The 14,657-nt window shown below is 51.2% G+C and overlaps 2 long non-coding RNA genes across 2 annotated transcripts; one reads left to right on the forward strand and one right to left on the reverse strand.

Moving 5' to 3' along the window:
- The first annotated feature begins 617 nt into the window (after positions 1 to 617).
- Positions 618 to 7,031, forward strand: LOC131512843 (uncharacterized). The gene is made up of 2 exons (XR_009262335.1): positions 618 to 2,733; positions 3,880 to 7,031. It is a non-coding gene; the product is annotated as an uncharacterized LOC131512843 (long non-coding RNA).
- Positions 7,032 to 7,762: 731 nt separating this feature from the next.
- Positions 7,763 to 11,094, reverse strand: LOC131512842 (uncharacterized). The gene is made up of 2 exons (XR_009262334.1): positions 9,638 to 11,094; positions 7,763 to 8,660 (listed from the first exon to the last, which is right to left on the reverse strand). It is a non-coding gene; the product is annotated as an uncharacterized LOC131512842 (long non-coding RNA).
- Positions 11,095 to 14,657: the final 3,563 nt, after the last annotated feature.

Raw genomic sequence — 14,657 nt, forward strand, 5'->3', positions numbered from 1 at the left:
GAGACGCAGAATCCGAAGCGGGCTCCCGGCTCTCGGCTGTCAACACAGAACCAGACGCAGGGTTCAAACCCACGAACTACAAGATCATGACCTGAGCCGAAGTCAGACGCTTAGCCGACTGAGCCACCCAGGCGCCCCCCAAATCTCTCCCTTCTAACGTGGTATAAATACTGATGGTTGTCTCCCACAGAAACAAAAGCTCTTTGGAGTCCTGAAAGGGGTGCTACGATCTGGAAGCCTGAGGACGGCTGGCCAGTGTGCCTACACTTTCCTCCCCCACAGCTGCTCAGCCTGGTGGAAAGAGAAAGAGAAGATTATGGAAGGGGCCCTGGGTAATCAGCCTCTGCTCTGGTGAGGTCCTGAGTAGGTCTGCGCTGTGGGGCTGCGCCATCATGGGTCTGCTCTTGGGGGGGCACTGAGCCTTTCCCGTGCTGGGCTTTGCAGACCACCTGCTCCAGACTCTCTCTGCAGGTCCCTCCAGGTCACCGGCCCCAGCAGCAGCCTGAGGCTGGCAGAACGTGGCATCTGCACTGAGAGAATTAATATACAAATGGACAATGGAGAGACTATATGTATATATAGTCTCTCTCTCTGTATATAGACATAAAACCTCAGGCTGCCTGGGTGGCTCAGTCAGCTGAGCGTCCGACTTCCACTCAGGTCACGATCTCGTGGTTTGTGGGTTCAAGCCCCGTGTTGGGCTCTGTACTGACAGCTCGGAGCCTGGAGCCTGCTTCGGATTCTGTGTCTCCCTCTCTCTCTCTGCCCCTCCCCGGCTCGTACTCTTTCTTAAAAATAAATAAGCATTAAAAAAACCAAAAAAAACAACATAAAACGTCTGCAGCAACCAGCCCCAAACAGTCAGGACTTGGTCAGTGACTCGCAGCTCCCCTAGATTTTGCCTCTGCTTCTAACTCAGCCAACCTGAGAAACCAATCCCAAAGGATGCCGCCCTTCTGGTTAGCTTCCCTGCCCCCACACCCTCTGACCACGGCCCACACGGAGCCTTCCCCCTGGTCCAGTATAAAGCTTTGCCACTCCCTGCTTTGCTTGCTTGCGAGTCTCTGCCAGAGCAAGCGTTACAGGCTGTGTCCCCCAGAAATTCGTATGTTGAAGTCCTGATCCTCCCTCTCTCAGAATGGGACCTTATTTGGAAATAAGATGACCGCAGATGTAATTAGTTAAGATGAGGTCATACTGGGGTAGAGGGGGCCCCTAATCCAATATGACTGGTATCCTTATAAAAAGGGGACATTTGGACCCAGATGAGAACGCTGTGTGAACACGAAGACGGAGGCCTGGGTGAGGCATTCACCAGCCAAGGCACGTCAAAGTGTGCCCACAAGCCACCAGCCGCTAGGAGAGAGGCCTGGAACAGATTCTCCCTGGCACCTTCAGAGGGAGCCTGGCTCTTCAGAGACCATGATCTCAGACTCCTGCCTTCTAGAACTCTGAATGGGTAAATTTGGACTGTCGGAGGCACGTGCTTTGTGGTACGTTGTTAGCAGAGACCTCGCAGCGAAGGCAGCAGGTGATGGTGGCCGACTCCTTTGCTAGAGCAAGCTGCGGGTAAATGATGATCTTTGCCTGCTCTCACCGGCAGGTCTTCGTCTATTTCCACAGCACCCACCGCCCTGCCGGTGGGAGGGCCAGGCCTTCAGAGGGAGTTAGCAGGACCCCGGGCGGCCAGGCTTTTTGTCAGAAGCCCAGAGAGTAGGGGGCTGCAGGAAGCATTTTCTCAGGCTGGGGGTGTGGGGCTCTGACCTGGCCGGGTGATGCCCTGACAGGCTCCTGACTGATCTTCATGTGGGCCCCGGGGCTATTCTGCCGTCCCTTCCGCGGCTGGTGACCAAAGGACCTCCCGTGAGGCGGTGGGGGCCTGGGCCTGGCTCAGGGAGGTGGTGGGCAGACCGCTGAGCAGGCCTCTCCCCGACCCCCAGACCGCAGGTGCTCAGGAGGTGGCTGTGCCCCTGGATGGGTGCTGCCCTTGTATCCCTATGGCGTAAAGCGTTCGGGGGTCATTCAAAGGTATCTCTTGTCCGACTGAGCGCCGCTGCCTCCCGCAGGGGCTAACTGGAAACAAGTTATTTTGAGATCAGCACAGGCTGTACAGATAACAGTAACAGTATTTTATTGCTGAAGTAGCGTGAGAAATGTTGGGGGGGGGGAGAATGTAGATGAGTTTAAAAATAGAAGGCTGTAATTAGCCAAGCGTGGATTTGTTCTAGAAGGCATCGATTACTACGGCAACCACACATCCGGGATTTTCCAGGACAGCCTCCCTTCGGTGGGACCCGATTCTTTTCAGTGAAGGTGATCCGTTAAACGTCCAAATGCAATCGAATGTTAATGGAGTTACACGACATTGCGCGTGAATTCACTCACTAAAGCCAAATAAACACTTGATCGTGTCACGACTTCTTGTCTTTCTTTTTTTGCTATGGAAATCTAGTCGCTGCGGCCGGCCGTGGTCTCTTCGACCGGTTAAGAGCTGGTTCCGAGGCTAAGACTTCAGGTCGGTGTGTGTCCGAAGCGGGGAACCCCGAGACTCGGCGAAGGGGAGAGTAGTCTTCAACTTCTTGACCTTCTTGACCTGGAGACTTTGACATTTTTTTTACTGGCCGTGATTCCAAGGGATCGGCTCTCAAGTCTTTGCTGTATTCCACGGACGCAGCGACCCATGGAGTGCCAGAGCGGTTCTGCAGGGGACACGCATGTGGGTTGTTGTGGCAGGTATATCGATCGTGCTTACCCACGCAGGGACAGGCGTGTGCTGAATGGGGGGTGCGCGAAATCATCCCTGCAGAGCCTGGAGCCCAGCGCTTGGGGCCAGAGAGACCAGAGCGCCTTGGGGGGCACCGGCATGCCAGGGTGGGGGGGTGTGGGCACGTGGGGTAAGAAGCCATCTTTCCGTTTCCGGCCTCGGTGGTTCTTGGAGGAGGGAAGGGTTGGGAGACAGATGGAGGCCAGCAGGAGGACCAGCAGGAGCCCAGGGCCCTGGGGGGGTGGGGGTGGGGGTGGCGGACGAATGCTCGTGTTAGCACCAGAAACCTACATGTTGGAAACTTGCACCTTCATGGCTATTTGCATTTTTAATAAGGATGCCCCTAGTTTTCTGCAGCATTTTATTAACATTCTTTTGCAAATATCAGCTAATTTTGGTGATACTCAGGAGATAAAAGGAAAGAGGCTTTGATCTAGGATTGGAATTTTGGTGGGTATAATGGAAATCTGAGATTTATTTATTTTTAATTTTTTATTTATTTTGAGAGAGCACAAGCAGGGGGAGGGGCAGAGAGAGGGGGAGACAGAATCCCAAGCAGGCTCTGCACCATCAGCTCAGAGCCCGACTCGGGGCTTGAACTCATGAACTGTGAGATCATGACCTGAGCCGAGATTGAGAGTTGGATGCTTAACTGCGCCAGCCAGGCGCCCCTGGAAATCTCAGTTTAAAAAAAAAAACTCCATAACTCCAAGGGGAAGGCAGATCTTGGAGGGAGGAGCCTGGGACTCCGGGAAGGACGTAAGTTGAAAAACACGCCCCTCTCTACAAGCATCTCTCTAGACCTCTTCTCTGCTTAAACTTCGGGCGGGGTTTGCGCTTTGGTTTTTTTAAAATTTATTTTTATTTTTTTAATATTCATTTTTGAAAGAGAGAGAGAGAGAGAGAGCGAGCACAGGCAGGGGTGGGACAGAGAGACAGGGGGACACAGAATCCGAAGCAGGCTCCAGGCTCTGAGCTGTCAGCACAGAGCCTGATGTGGGGTTCAAACCCGCGAACCGTGAGATCATGACCTGAGCCGAAGTCGGACACTTAACCGACACCCAGGTGCCCCTGTGCTTTGGTTTCAACACGAAACTGTTCCGTGTTCTTTACAGCTGACTATGGCAGCCTTGGGGGTGGCATCTCAAAAAACTTGCCCCCAACACTAGGTTTTGGTGGTAAAACAGATTTCGAGGCGTGTGGACCACCAGCATCCGGAGCTCCGGGGCATCCTGGGCATGGCAGAAGTCCAGCCTCCTCTTCAGACAAGACTGAATCTGAAGCTCTGGGTCTTGGGACCTCAGGATCTGCATTTTCAATACGCACCTAATTGATCTTTAAGCACAGTGGACTTTAGGAGCCACTGCTGCTAACGCTCAGCAAGTCGACTTGAACTCTCAACCCAGTCTTACCTCCTCTGTCCCTAAAAAAGAGGAGGACCACTTCAGGGCTCCAATGCCACGTGCCCGAATTCCTTCTGCTGAGTGGCGTGGGCATGTGCGTGCCTCTGTAAGGCTGACGCCCTGCCAAAAGATAGCCACAGGTGGACATGCCCTCAGTGAGGCTCAAACGACGTGTACTATTTCCAAAGATAGCAACACCAAACCCGTGCTGATGACTGTATGTCTACATGAGTGTGGCTGCACAGCCTTATATAGCGAGCAGGGGCTCCAGGAGGGATCGGCGGGAGAACAGCGTGTTCAGTGAGCTCCTGAACGTGCCATGTTCTCAACGCCCTGATATGGAAGGTCACCATGTGTCTGCGTCTGTCTTTGGAGATCGCCCAGCCCAGTGTGGCAAACAGCTCTTAAGTGCCTGTGGCGAGCAGAGCGGGGCAGCTGAGCCGTAACGTTTGCAAATGGGAGCAAACATCTGGAATGGCTTTTTGTGGCAGTGGGGCTGTCATCAGTGTTACTGACAGGTGCGAAGGAACCTCGTTTGGTTCCGGAGGATAGCTAACCCACGGGGCCACGATAGGTAAGTTGAGGCAGGTCCCAAGCAGCTAGCTGCTGTGCCCTCTGGCTCGAGTGTCATTTTCTCAGTCATTTCTTGGTTCCACCATCTGAAACAGCACACCCGGTTCCCTTGCCTGCCTTCAAAGCACTCAGCGCCCTTGGGCATTAACGCAGGTGTTCACCATCAAGTCCCTTCTGGAATGTGAGCCCCAGGGAGGCTCCCAGGCTGTGCCGCTTGTCACAGGATTCCCAGTGCCTAGAGTGTTAGTGAATTCTCAGTAGATGGTATCTCACGGGAAGGGTCATGGGCTCAAGCTGGGACCTGCCCACCGGAGGTTACTGCTCTGAATGGGTCTGAGCCATGTCAGCGTCCCTGGCACGCCTAGCTGTACACGACAGTGTGCAAACCTGCAGCCGTGGGTTGTATGCTTCCCCTACACCTTGTCCTCGGGGCGGGTCCCGTCCACATGGAGCCTTCCGCTCGTCTCCAGTGTCCCCCAACACACGATTCTCGCTTCCTTCTTCTGGCTTTTGTCTTCTTGTGCCTGGATCCCCCAACTCCAGTTCTTCCAGGGCAGCTCGAGCAGTTCCTTCTGACCAACCCATCCCCATCTTCGCGGACTCCCAGCACTCGCTGGCCTTGGGGCCCTGCCACCAGGGTGGTGCTGCCTGGCTCTGGCTCTTCCAAGGTGGGAGGCAAGTGGGAGTGACGGACCCCCGAGTGCTGGGGCCTGAGCATCTTTTGAAGTCCCTCCTAATGCCTTGCGTGTGTTGGGGGGGGGGGCACACAGAAGGTGCGTGTGGAACCCTGTGGTTTTAAGTGTTCAGGCTCCCTCCTTATGGGGACTACAGTTTGCTCACGTCCTCCTCTCTGAGTCACTGCTACGTCAGGATCCCTTGTTGAATTTGTACAGTTTTTACCAAAGTTATCAGAGGCATATAGTGGAAGGGTAACAGACTGGAGTCCCTCTCCCCGCGTGATCACACTTCCCAGGACATTCTTCCAACCCTTCTTGTTCTTCCTTCTGGGCGTTTCTTCCTGTGTTCGTTTCCCATTGCTGCTTTTAAACTTACCAAAAACTTAGTGGCTTAAAACAACACAGGTCTATTGTCTTACAGTTCTGGAGGTCAGAAGTCTGAAATGGGTGTCACTGGGCTAATGTCAAGGTGTTGGTGGGGATGGTCCCTTCCAGAAGTTCCAGGGGAGAAACTGTGTCTTTTTGCCTTTTCCAGCTTCTAGAGGCCACCCGTGTTCCTTGGCTCGTGCCCCTTCCTCCATCAGGCACGTCCCTTGGACCTCTGCTTCCGTGGCTCTTCTTCTCCGACCCTCCTGCCTCCCTCCCCTATCTTTCAAGGCCTCTTGTGAGTACACTGGGTTCACTGGATGATCTGGCATCATCTCCCTGCCTCAAGGTCACTGACTTCATCATATCTGCAAAATCCCTTTTGTCATGTTAGGTTCCAGGGATTAGGACCTGGGCATCTTTGGAGACCATGAGTCTGCCAATCATACCTCCATATGAGCTTATACTGTTATTTCCTGAGACCCCTCTTTTTCATATGACCTGCTGAGTTTTCTATTACGAAAGTAGAATTTCTATTTGCCCCACCTGTTCCTCCCCCACCCCCCCGTCCACCCCCGCCATCTACTCTCAGTATTAAGACAGTGGAATAATTGTTTCATGCAGAGCCAACTCATTTACTGAGATTTCATTCCCTCTCCTGGAGAGAACATTTTCTCCCTGGACTTCTAGTTGCCTTTATCTCTGTCCTGCAGTTTACTCCCATGTTTCTCCCAGAGCCTTTCCTCCTCCAAGAGCCCCTGGACCTCAGCTCTTTCAGGGCCAGGCCGTGCTCTGGGCACCTCACAGCAAGGTGCTTGGGTTTCAAGGGGGAGAGAGAGAGGCAGAGATGGGGAAGGAAAGATACGGAGAGAGAGGAGAGGTGTGTGTGGGGCGCGGTGGAGAAAGGACAAACTCCAGAGCACTGAGGATACTGGCCGAGCCCCTAACTGCCTTTGTGCCCTGGCCCTAGGAGTGGGCAGTGCTGCTCCCGATGCACTCCAGACATCGAATTCTATTCACGAAGGCTCTGTGTTCCAAGGGGAGTTTCAAGGGGAGGCGGACAGAGACACCACCTCCTGAAGGGAGTACGGCAACATCCGGGAAAAACATGTGAGGACAGAAATACTACAGTCACCAATCTCGGAAAATACTAATCTACGGTACAGCGTAACACAGTTGTGTCCCCAAAGAAGAAATTTGTTCTCTAATAGACTAGTGGTAGCTGAATAAAAAAAATTACTTGTTTTACTCAATGCCACTTGCTTTTCACCGTATCCCCAGATGCAGCGTGTGTTTTCCTGTGTCCATGGACAACACCAGCACGAGCCTCCGGGAGCCCTTGTGTCTCGTGTTAGTCCCCTTCCTGCTGTCTTTATTTTTTATTTTTTTTCAATATATGAAATTTATTGTCCAATTGGTTTCCATACAACACCCAGTGCTCATCCCAAGAGGTGCCCTCCTCAATACCCATCCCCCACCCTCCCCTCCCTCCCACCCCCATCAACCCTCGGTTTGTTCTCAGTTTTTAAGAGTCTCTTATGCTTTGGCTCTCTCCATCCCTAACCTCTTTTTTTTAAATTTATTTTTATTTTTTATTCTGCTGTCTTTATTTTATATGACCTTATCTCTTTTTCTTTGCTTACTGTTAGAAAAACTGTTTTTAAAATCATCTTTTCCTTCGAAGGATACATCCAGAAACGGTTGCTCTTTCTAAATCTGCTTGAGTATTTGTTTTCATCGTCTGAGAAAATACAAAGCACTCTTGACAGACTTTTGTTTCACGAGAAGACTGATAATGGGTCAATGGCTGTGCAGACTATAACCACTCCCCACGACCCCCGTGTGGATTTTGTTTCAAAGTCCACACCTTTGAAAATAAATAATTCTACACAATGTAACTATAGTATGATACGCAGCATGTGGACCAGTGGATCCAAATCAGCATCAAATACAAGCCTCAGATTATCTGGGCAAAAAGCAAACCTAATAAATTATGTGTTTTTTATTTATTTAAAACAATTTTAACGTTAATTTATTATTGAGAGACAGAGCATGAGCAGGGGAGGGGCAGAGAGAGGGGGAGACCCAGAATCTGAAGCAGGCTCCAGGCTCTGAGCTGTCAGCACAGAGCCTGATGTGGGGCTTGAACTCACAGACTGCAAGATTGTGACCTGAGCTGAAATCAGATGCTTAACCGACTGAGCCACCCAGGCTCCCTGGTTTTTTTTTTTTTTTTTTCACAGTACCTACAATATTAAGTGTCATATGATGGCAAGCAGCAGCTGCATACAAGCCAGGATGCACAGCCCCTCTGTGATTATGTATTGTGAGTGCCCCTGAGGTCACCAAAGGAGACCCTACTTCTTTGAGCCCTACAGATACAGGGGCTGCTCAGACATCTGCGACACCTGTCTTTTATCTCAGCTCCTGATCACAAAGGAAACTGTAGTTGGCGCTTGGGAAGCTTCAGCCTGATCAGTGGCCTGTATGACCCTCTGCCGTGAAGGATATCCAAGCGTGCTTTGCATTCCCGGCCACCCTGTACAGTGGCGCATGTCACGCACTGAGCAACTTCAGGGACACCATTCTCATAGAGGTCATCCTAGGTTTTTTCCGGCCGACAGCAATAACGTATCTTGAGGAAGGGATGCCTTTTCCTAATTCACGTAGAGGTGCACACTGCCTGGTAGAGGAAAGAACATTGTGACTGGAATCAAGTTTCCCCAGATTAATAACAATGTTTAATGCTTATGTCACCTTGGCGTTCTTAATCTTTTCTGTAGTGCCACACACAGTTGATTTATTGACTTGTTTTCCTTTTTCCTTTGACTTAATGGTCTTTCTCATTATTTTCTGAATATGGCTGTGCTTTGCTTCCTGGAACGGGAGAAAGAAACGGTTCCGATTTCTGCTGCTCGGAGGGAAGTTTGGTTAGCAGAGAGCCTTCGGATTCATATCCCCAGAGTGTGACCACAGGTGGCTGTGAACACTGAGTAGGTTCATCTGGTCTCAGAACCCCAGAGGGCAGAAGAGCACCCTTCTAAGGTTTGGGGAGTACTGAGTAGGGATTTGCACTTTCCGACAGATTTGCACTAAGCGGAGAGATCCCGCTTAGATCTCTCTAGAGTCCCTCCTGGGAGGGGGGGGGCCCTTTCCCCTTGTGTTCTCTCTTCCCTCTTCCCAGGAACCCAGTGCTTTGATTTACCTCCCCTCTATCAGAAATTCAGGGCTTTAATACATCTCATTTGTCAATGAATCTAGACAGGATGATTCTTTTTTTTTTTTTTTTTTAAGGAATCTTCCCTTCTTTTTTTTTTTTTTTTTTTTTAACGTTTATTTTTCAGACAGAGAGAGACACAGCATGAACGGAGGAGGGGCAGAGAGAGAGGGAGACACAGAATCGGAAGCAGGCTCCAGGCTCTGAGCCATCAGCCCAGAGCCCGACGCGGGGCTCGAACCCGTGGACCGCGAGATCGTGACCTGAGCCGAAGTCGGACGCTTAACCGACTGAGCCACCCAGGCGCCCCAGACAGGATGATTCTTAATCTCAGAGAACCGCTAATGGTAACTTCAGGCATTTCCAGGGAATGTTTTTTTTTCTTTTTTTTAAATGTTTATTTATTTTTTAGAGAGAGTGCGGGGTGGGGAGTGGCAGAGAGAGAGGGAGACCCAGAACTCGAAGCACGGGCTCCAGGCTCCGAGGTGTCGGCACAGAGCCCGACTCCGGGCTCCAACTCCCAAACCGTGAGATCATGACCCGAGCCAAAGTCAGATGCTTAACCGACTGAGCCCCCCCCCCCGGGCGCCCCTCCAGGGGATGTTTTAAATGGTAGTGGTAGTGGGCTCTGACTCACCCGCAAGTGGCTTAAGTAGTAGATTCGTTTGGCTCCACGAAGGTATCATGTTGGGCCTGAAACGAATGTTCATCTGATATGAATAAATATAAATGGGACAATTTTCATATCCCCTTAGGAGTTCCTTCGGAGAAGTGTATCTGAGGAAGCCCATTTTTTTGCACTCCTGGCAGCCCCGTGGCTAAGAAGTGGCCCTTTCATAGCCAGGGCACTGTCACCACAGCTGGGGTCCACGGTCTGCCTCCTCCTTCCTCCAGGTCCACGCCAGCTTGGCACTGGGGAACCAGGTGCAGCACGGGAGGCTGGAAACACGGAAGGGGCTCTGGTGGGTACCGGTGACAGGCTGTCTTCTACTGGACATCTGAGGTTAGGCTCCGCGGCTGGCGCCTCGGGGACAGGGCATCAAGTGTGCAGCCCGTTCCCTGACCAGTGCTTGGTGGCATTTGGCCAAACCTTTCCCTCCAGACCGCAGGGTCCTGAGGCTGCTCATTCAGAAGCAGCCGGAGGATGGGGAGGGTTCCGGTCGGAGACGCTGAGATGCGAAGCCTGGCTTTGTGCAATGGACAAGTTCCTCAAACCTGTCGGCACCTCGGTTTCCTCGTCTCTAAAAGGGGGAGGACAAAGCGCGCCCCGCAGGGTGGTTAAAGGATAGGTGAACCCTTCTGGGGAGACGCTTGAGCACCGTGGAACGCGCAAACAAGAGCGGTGCTCACATCACATCTCAGATGAGGTCGACCCTGGATTTCCTGCTGGAATGTTCTCTCGTGCCTCAGATTTTCAGTGGGTGTAGTGGCAGTGGCGACAAAGATTCTGAGAAGCCGGGAAATCATGCGAGCCGAGGCCCCCACGGACGCCTGCAAACCCGGTCGCCGCTTCCGGCCCCGGGAAGTGCACGTCCAGGGCCTCGGGGTCCCCGGGGCCTGGCTGGATGCGGCAAGAAGAAGCCAAGGCAGCCCCGACGAGCCTGCTGTCCTGGGGGCGCCTCCATCACTTGTACCGGAGCCACCGCACTTCACGGCTCTCGGTTCGAGGGCGCGGTGCCAGCCAGCGCCGGACCAACGGGAGGCCAGGATGTCTGGGTTGCTCTCGCGAGAAGCTCCTCGCCGGCGTGGTGGCAGCGGCCTTTCGCCGCGTTGGGCGGAGCTGCGAGGCGGAAGGCAGGAAACCCTCGGCCGACCGGCGGTCACGTGACCAAGCCTCGCGACACGGATTGGTCGGTAGCTTCCGGGCCACGCCCCGAGGGCCGGGCCTCCGCTCCGGGGAGGAGGGGCGCTGCCGGCGGAATTGTGTCCTCGCGCGCACTTGGGTCGGGTCGCTCTGGGCGTCTCGCGTTTCGGGTCGCAGTCGGCCTCCGAGCTGCTAAGTCTGCGGCTTGCCGGCACCTTAACTGTGCCTTGCTTCCTGTCCTGCGGGACTCTGTTCCTTGGTCCCCAGCAACGTGCAGGCTAGCTCCCCAGAGTGGGGCTTTCCAGAGAAGGATCCAGGGTCCCAGAGGTGCTCTGGGGATGCAAGTCTGCCATGCGGCGTCACATCCTCGTTGTCCCTGCTGTCGTGGTGCTTGAGGGAGGTTGTCGCCGCCCCGAGGGCACCCTCCCAGGAACATCCTTGCAGAGGCCACCCTCTCCTCCCCGCAGTACCCGAGCCCAGGCTGAATTGCCTTCTACTCTGGTTCCCCCTGGGGAACACGGATCGACCCTCAAGACCCCTCCCCGCCCCCGGCTCCGCCTCCGGGCTCCCCAAGGTGGATCTGCAGTGAAACCTATACAGTGACTCACAGTTGCAGACATTCTCTCTCTCCTTTCTGGCAGAAGGTGGCAGGCTGCTGCTGGCCTCATTGCTGCGTCTTCCAAAACACAGATGTGGCTTCTGAGTGAATTCACAGCGGAACCTGCTCAGGATTCCAATGACCCCGGCTTGAATGGACCACGGGGGTCCCTCCTCCACGTCTTTTTCCAGCTCTGTGTAGCGCCAAGCATGATGTGAGCGCCTACTCAAGGAGACCCAGGGAGCCCAGTGGGGCACTCGGTCTAGAAGGGGAGAGAGAACAGGTCTTTTAAACAATTACAACACACTATGTCACGGTTTCCACAGCCAGGCAGCCGCAGTTAGGCGTTTATTCGTTAAATACAATGACCTTTTGAGTTTGATGTTCTCTCCATTTCGCGGAGGACTCTGAGACTCCAGACGCGGTGAATTATTCAGGATCACACAGCCAGTGTGATTGGCAGAGGATTCAAACCCAGATCACTCTGACCCCAGAGTTCAGGCCCTTCTCAGTCCAGCCTTTCCACTCCCTCCCAATTAGCACGGTAAGATGCCCGGGGGCCAAAGCTGTTGACTTTGCCTGCATAAGTGCAGGACCACTTTTATGGTTTCATTTGAACTGGTCTTTTAGACAAAGTAGAATAGATGTGGGGGAGAGGGAAAGTGTTTCACACAAAAGAAACAGCAGTTGCCAAGGCACTCAGTATAAAAGAACAAGGATTATGCTAGTGGCCTTTGAACCCGCGTGTGTTGTTCCAGTGGCCTTTCCTGTGTTTAATGTTCTGAGTCACTGCTGGGCATCGCCTGGTTGTCCTGTGGGCACCTTGAGCTCAGAATTTCCCAGGCTAAATACTTCCCCTTCTCTGCCACAGCCTGTCTTCTGAGTGGATCTCTCTGGTTCATGACCTCCCCGCACCCCGACGTTCTTGTGGGAACCCAGGCTGCCGAGACCAGGTTGTCTCTGAAGCTCCTTCTCACATCCACGCGTTTGCCAAACTCTAGTGATTTCCGTCTCCACTGCCTTGTGACAGCAGGCTTAGTGCGGTAGCCAGCAAACCGGTTTTCCTGTTTATGCACACTGCGTGGCACCCTTAGGGCCTGGCTGGGTGTACCAGTGACTAATCAAATCCACTCTTTTCATTTTGCGGAACGTGTGTCAGTTGCTGCTGGGTGTTTGTACCGCCTTCCTCCCTGATTGCTAGTTTGTGTGTCCTTTTACTCTGCGCTCTGAACCTGGGCTTGGTTTGAAAGACCAAACCCAGGAAGGACGCCTGGGTTTCCCGCTTGCTCCCGGGGGGTGACCTGAGACCTCTGCCTCTAGTCTCATTCCTTTCTGACCCATCTTCAGCTCACTGAAAGGACAAATTTTCCTCCAGTAGACGTATATTTTAACTGTATTGGCATAATTAACATATAAAAATGCACTGTTTATTTTTCTTTTTTTTTCTTTTTCACTTTTTTAATTATTTGTTTTTTCAGGAGTGGAATTTAGTTAGTCATCACTTACACACAACACCCAGTGCTCATCCTAACAAGGGTCCTCCCTAATGCCCATCCCCCACTTAGCCCATCCCCCCCTCCAGCAACCCTCACTTTGTTCTCTGTATTGAAGAGTCTCTTATGGTTTGCCTCCTTCTCTATTTTTATCTTATTTTTCCGTCCTTTCTCCCGTATTCATCTGTTTATATAAACAAATATAAATTTGTTTCTCAAATTCCACATATGAGTGAAATCATATGATATTTATCTTTCTCTGACTGGCTTATTTTGCTTAGCATAATGCACTCTGGTCCATCCATGTTGTTGCGAATGGCCAAGATTTCATTCTTTTTGATTGCTGAGTATACTCCGTTGTATATATATATATATATATATATATATATATATATACACCACATTTTCTTTATCCATTCATCCCTTGATTGACATGTGGGCTCTTTCCATACTTTGGCTATTGTTCATAGCGCTGCTATAAACGTTGGGGTGCATGTGCCCCTTTGAGTCAGCATTTTTGTATCCTTTGCATAAATACCTAGTTGTGCAATTACTGGGTTGTAGGATAGTTCTATAAAAATGCATTCTTTTCAACGTACAGTTTGGTGACTTATGAAAACTTACTATCCACATTGTAGTAACCACTACCCACACTGACATACAAAATATTTCCACTCCCATCCCCAAATCCCCTAGTGTCTTTTCCCAACTAATTTACACCACATCCTGGACCTGTGTAATTGATCTGATTTTTATCACTACGGGTTAATTTCCCATAAATGTCATGCAGTGTGTACAGTTGACCTTGAACAACATGAGTTTGATCTGCAGGCATCCACTTGTATGTGGATTTTTTACAGTACCGTAAATGTATTTTCTCAGTAACATTTTCTTTAGCTTACTTTATTATAAGGATATCGCATGTAATACACGTAACAATACAAAATATGTGTTAATTGACTATGTTACTGGTAAGGATTACGACGAACAGTAGGGTATTAGTAGTTGAGTTTTGGGGGAGTCAAAAGTTATACATAGTGTTTTGACTGTGTAGGGGGGTCGTGCCGCTAACCTCCATTGTTTGAGGGTCAACTGTACTCTTCTGTGCGTGACTTCTTCCACTCAGCGTGTTTGTGAATTTCCTCTGTGTATCAGAACTAGTTTTTGCCATGTGGTATCACACTGTGTAAATACCTAAAATCTGTTTACCCATTCACCTATTGATGGACATTTGAATTGTTTCCAATTCTTGGTTATTATGAATAAGCCTGGTAAGAACATGTGAGGATGCATCTTTTTGTGAGCGTATTTCCATTTTGTTTGGATTAATACCTAGAGGTGGGATGTCTGGGTCATATAGTAAGTGTAAATGCAACTTCACAAGAAACTGTCAAACTTTTCCAAGTGGTTGTTCCATTTTACATTAAAAAATTTTTTTTTTAACATTTGTTCATTTTTGAGAGAGACAGAGTGCGAGTAGGGGAGGGGCAGAGAGAGAGAGAGAGGGAGACGCAGAATCTGAAGCAGACTCCAGGCTCTGGGCTGTCAGCACAGAGCCTGACATGGGGCTCGAACTCGTGAACTGCGAGATCGTGACCCGAGCCGAAGTCAGAAGCTTAACCAACTGAGCCACCCAGGTGCCCCCATTTTACATTTTTACCAGCAGTGGATGAGAGTTAGTTTCTGACAATATCACCAACACCTGGTATTGTCAGGGTTTTAACTTTTACTGTTCTAATAGGCATGTGGTGATATCTCATCG

This window comes from Neofelis nebulosa, chromosome 5 (genome assembly GCF_028018385.1).
Source record: "Neofelis nebulosa isolate mNeoNeb1 chromosome 5, mNeoNeb1.pri, whole genome shotgun sequence".
NCBI lineage: Eukaryota > Metazoa > Chordata > Mammalia > Carnivora > Felidae > Neofelis > Neofelis nebulosa.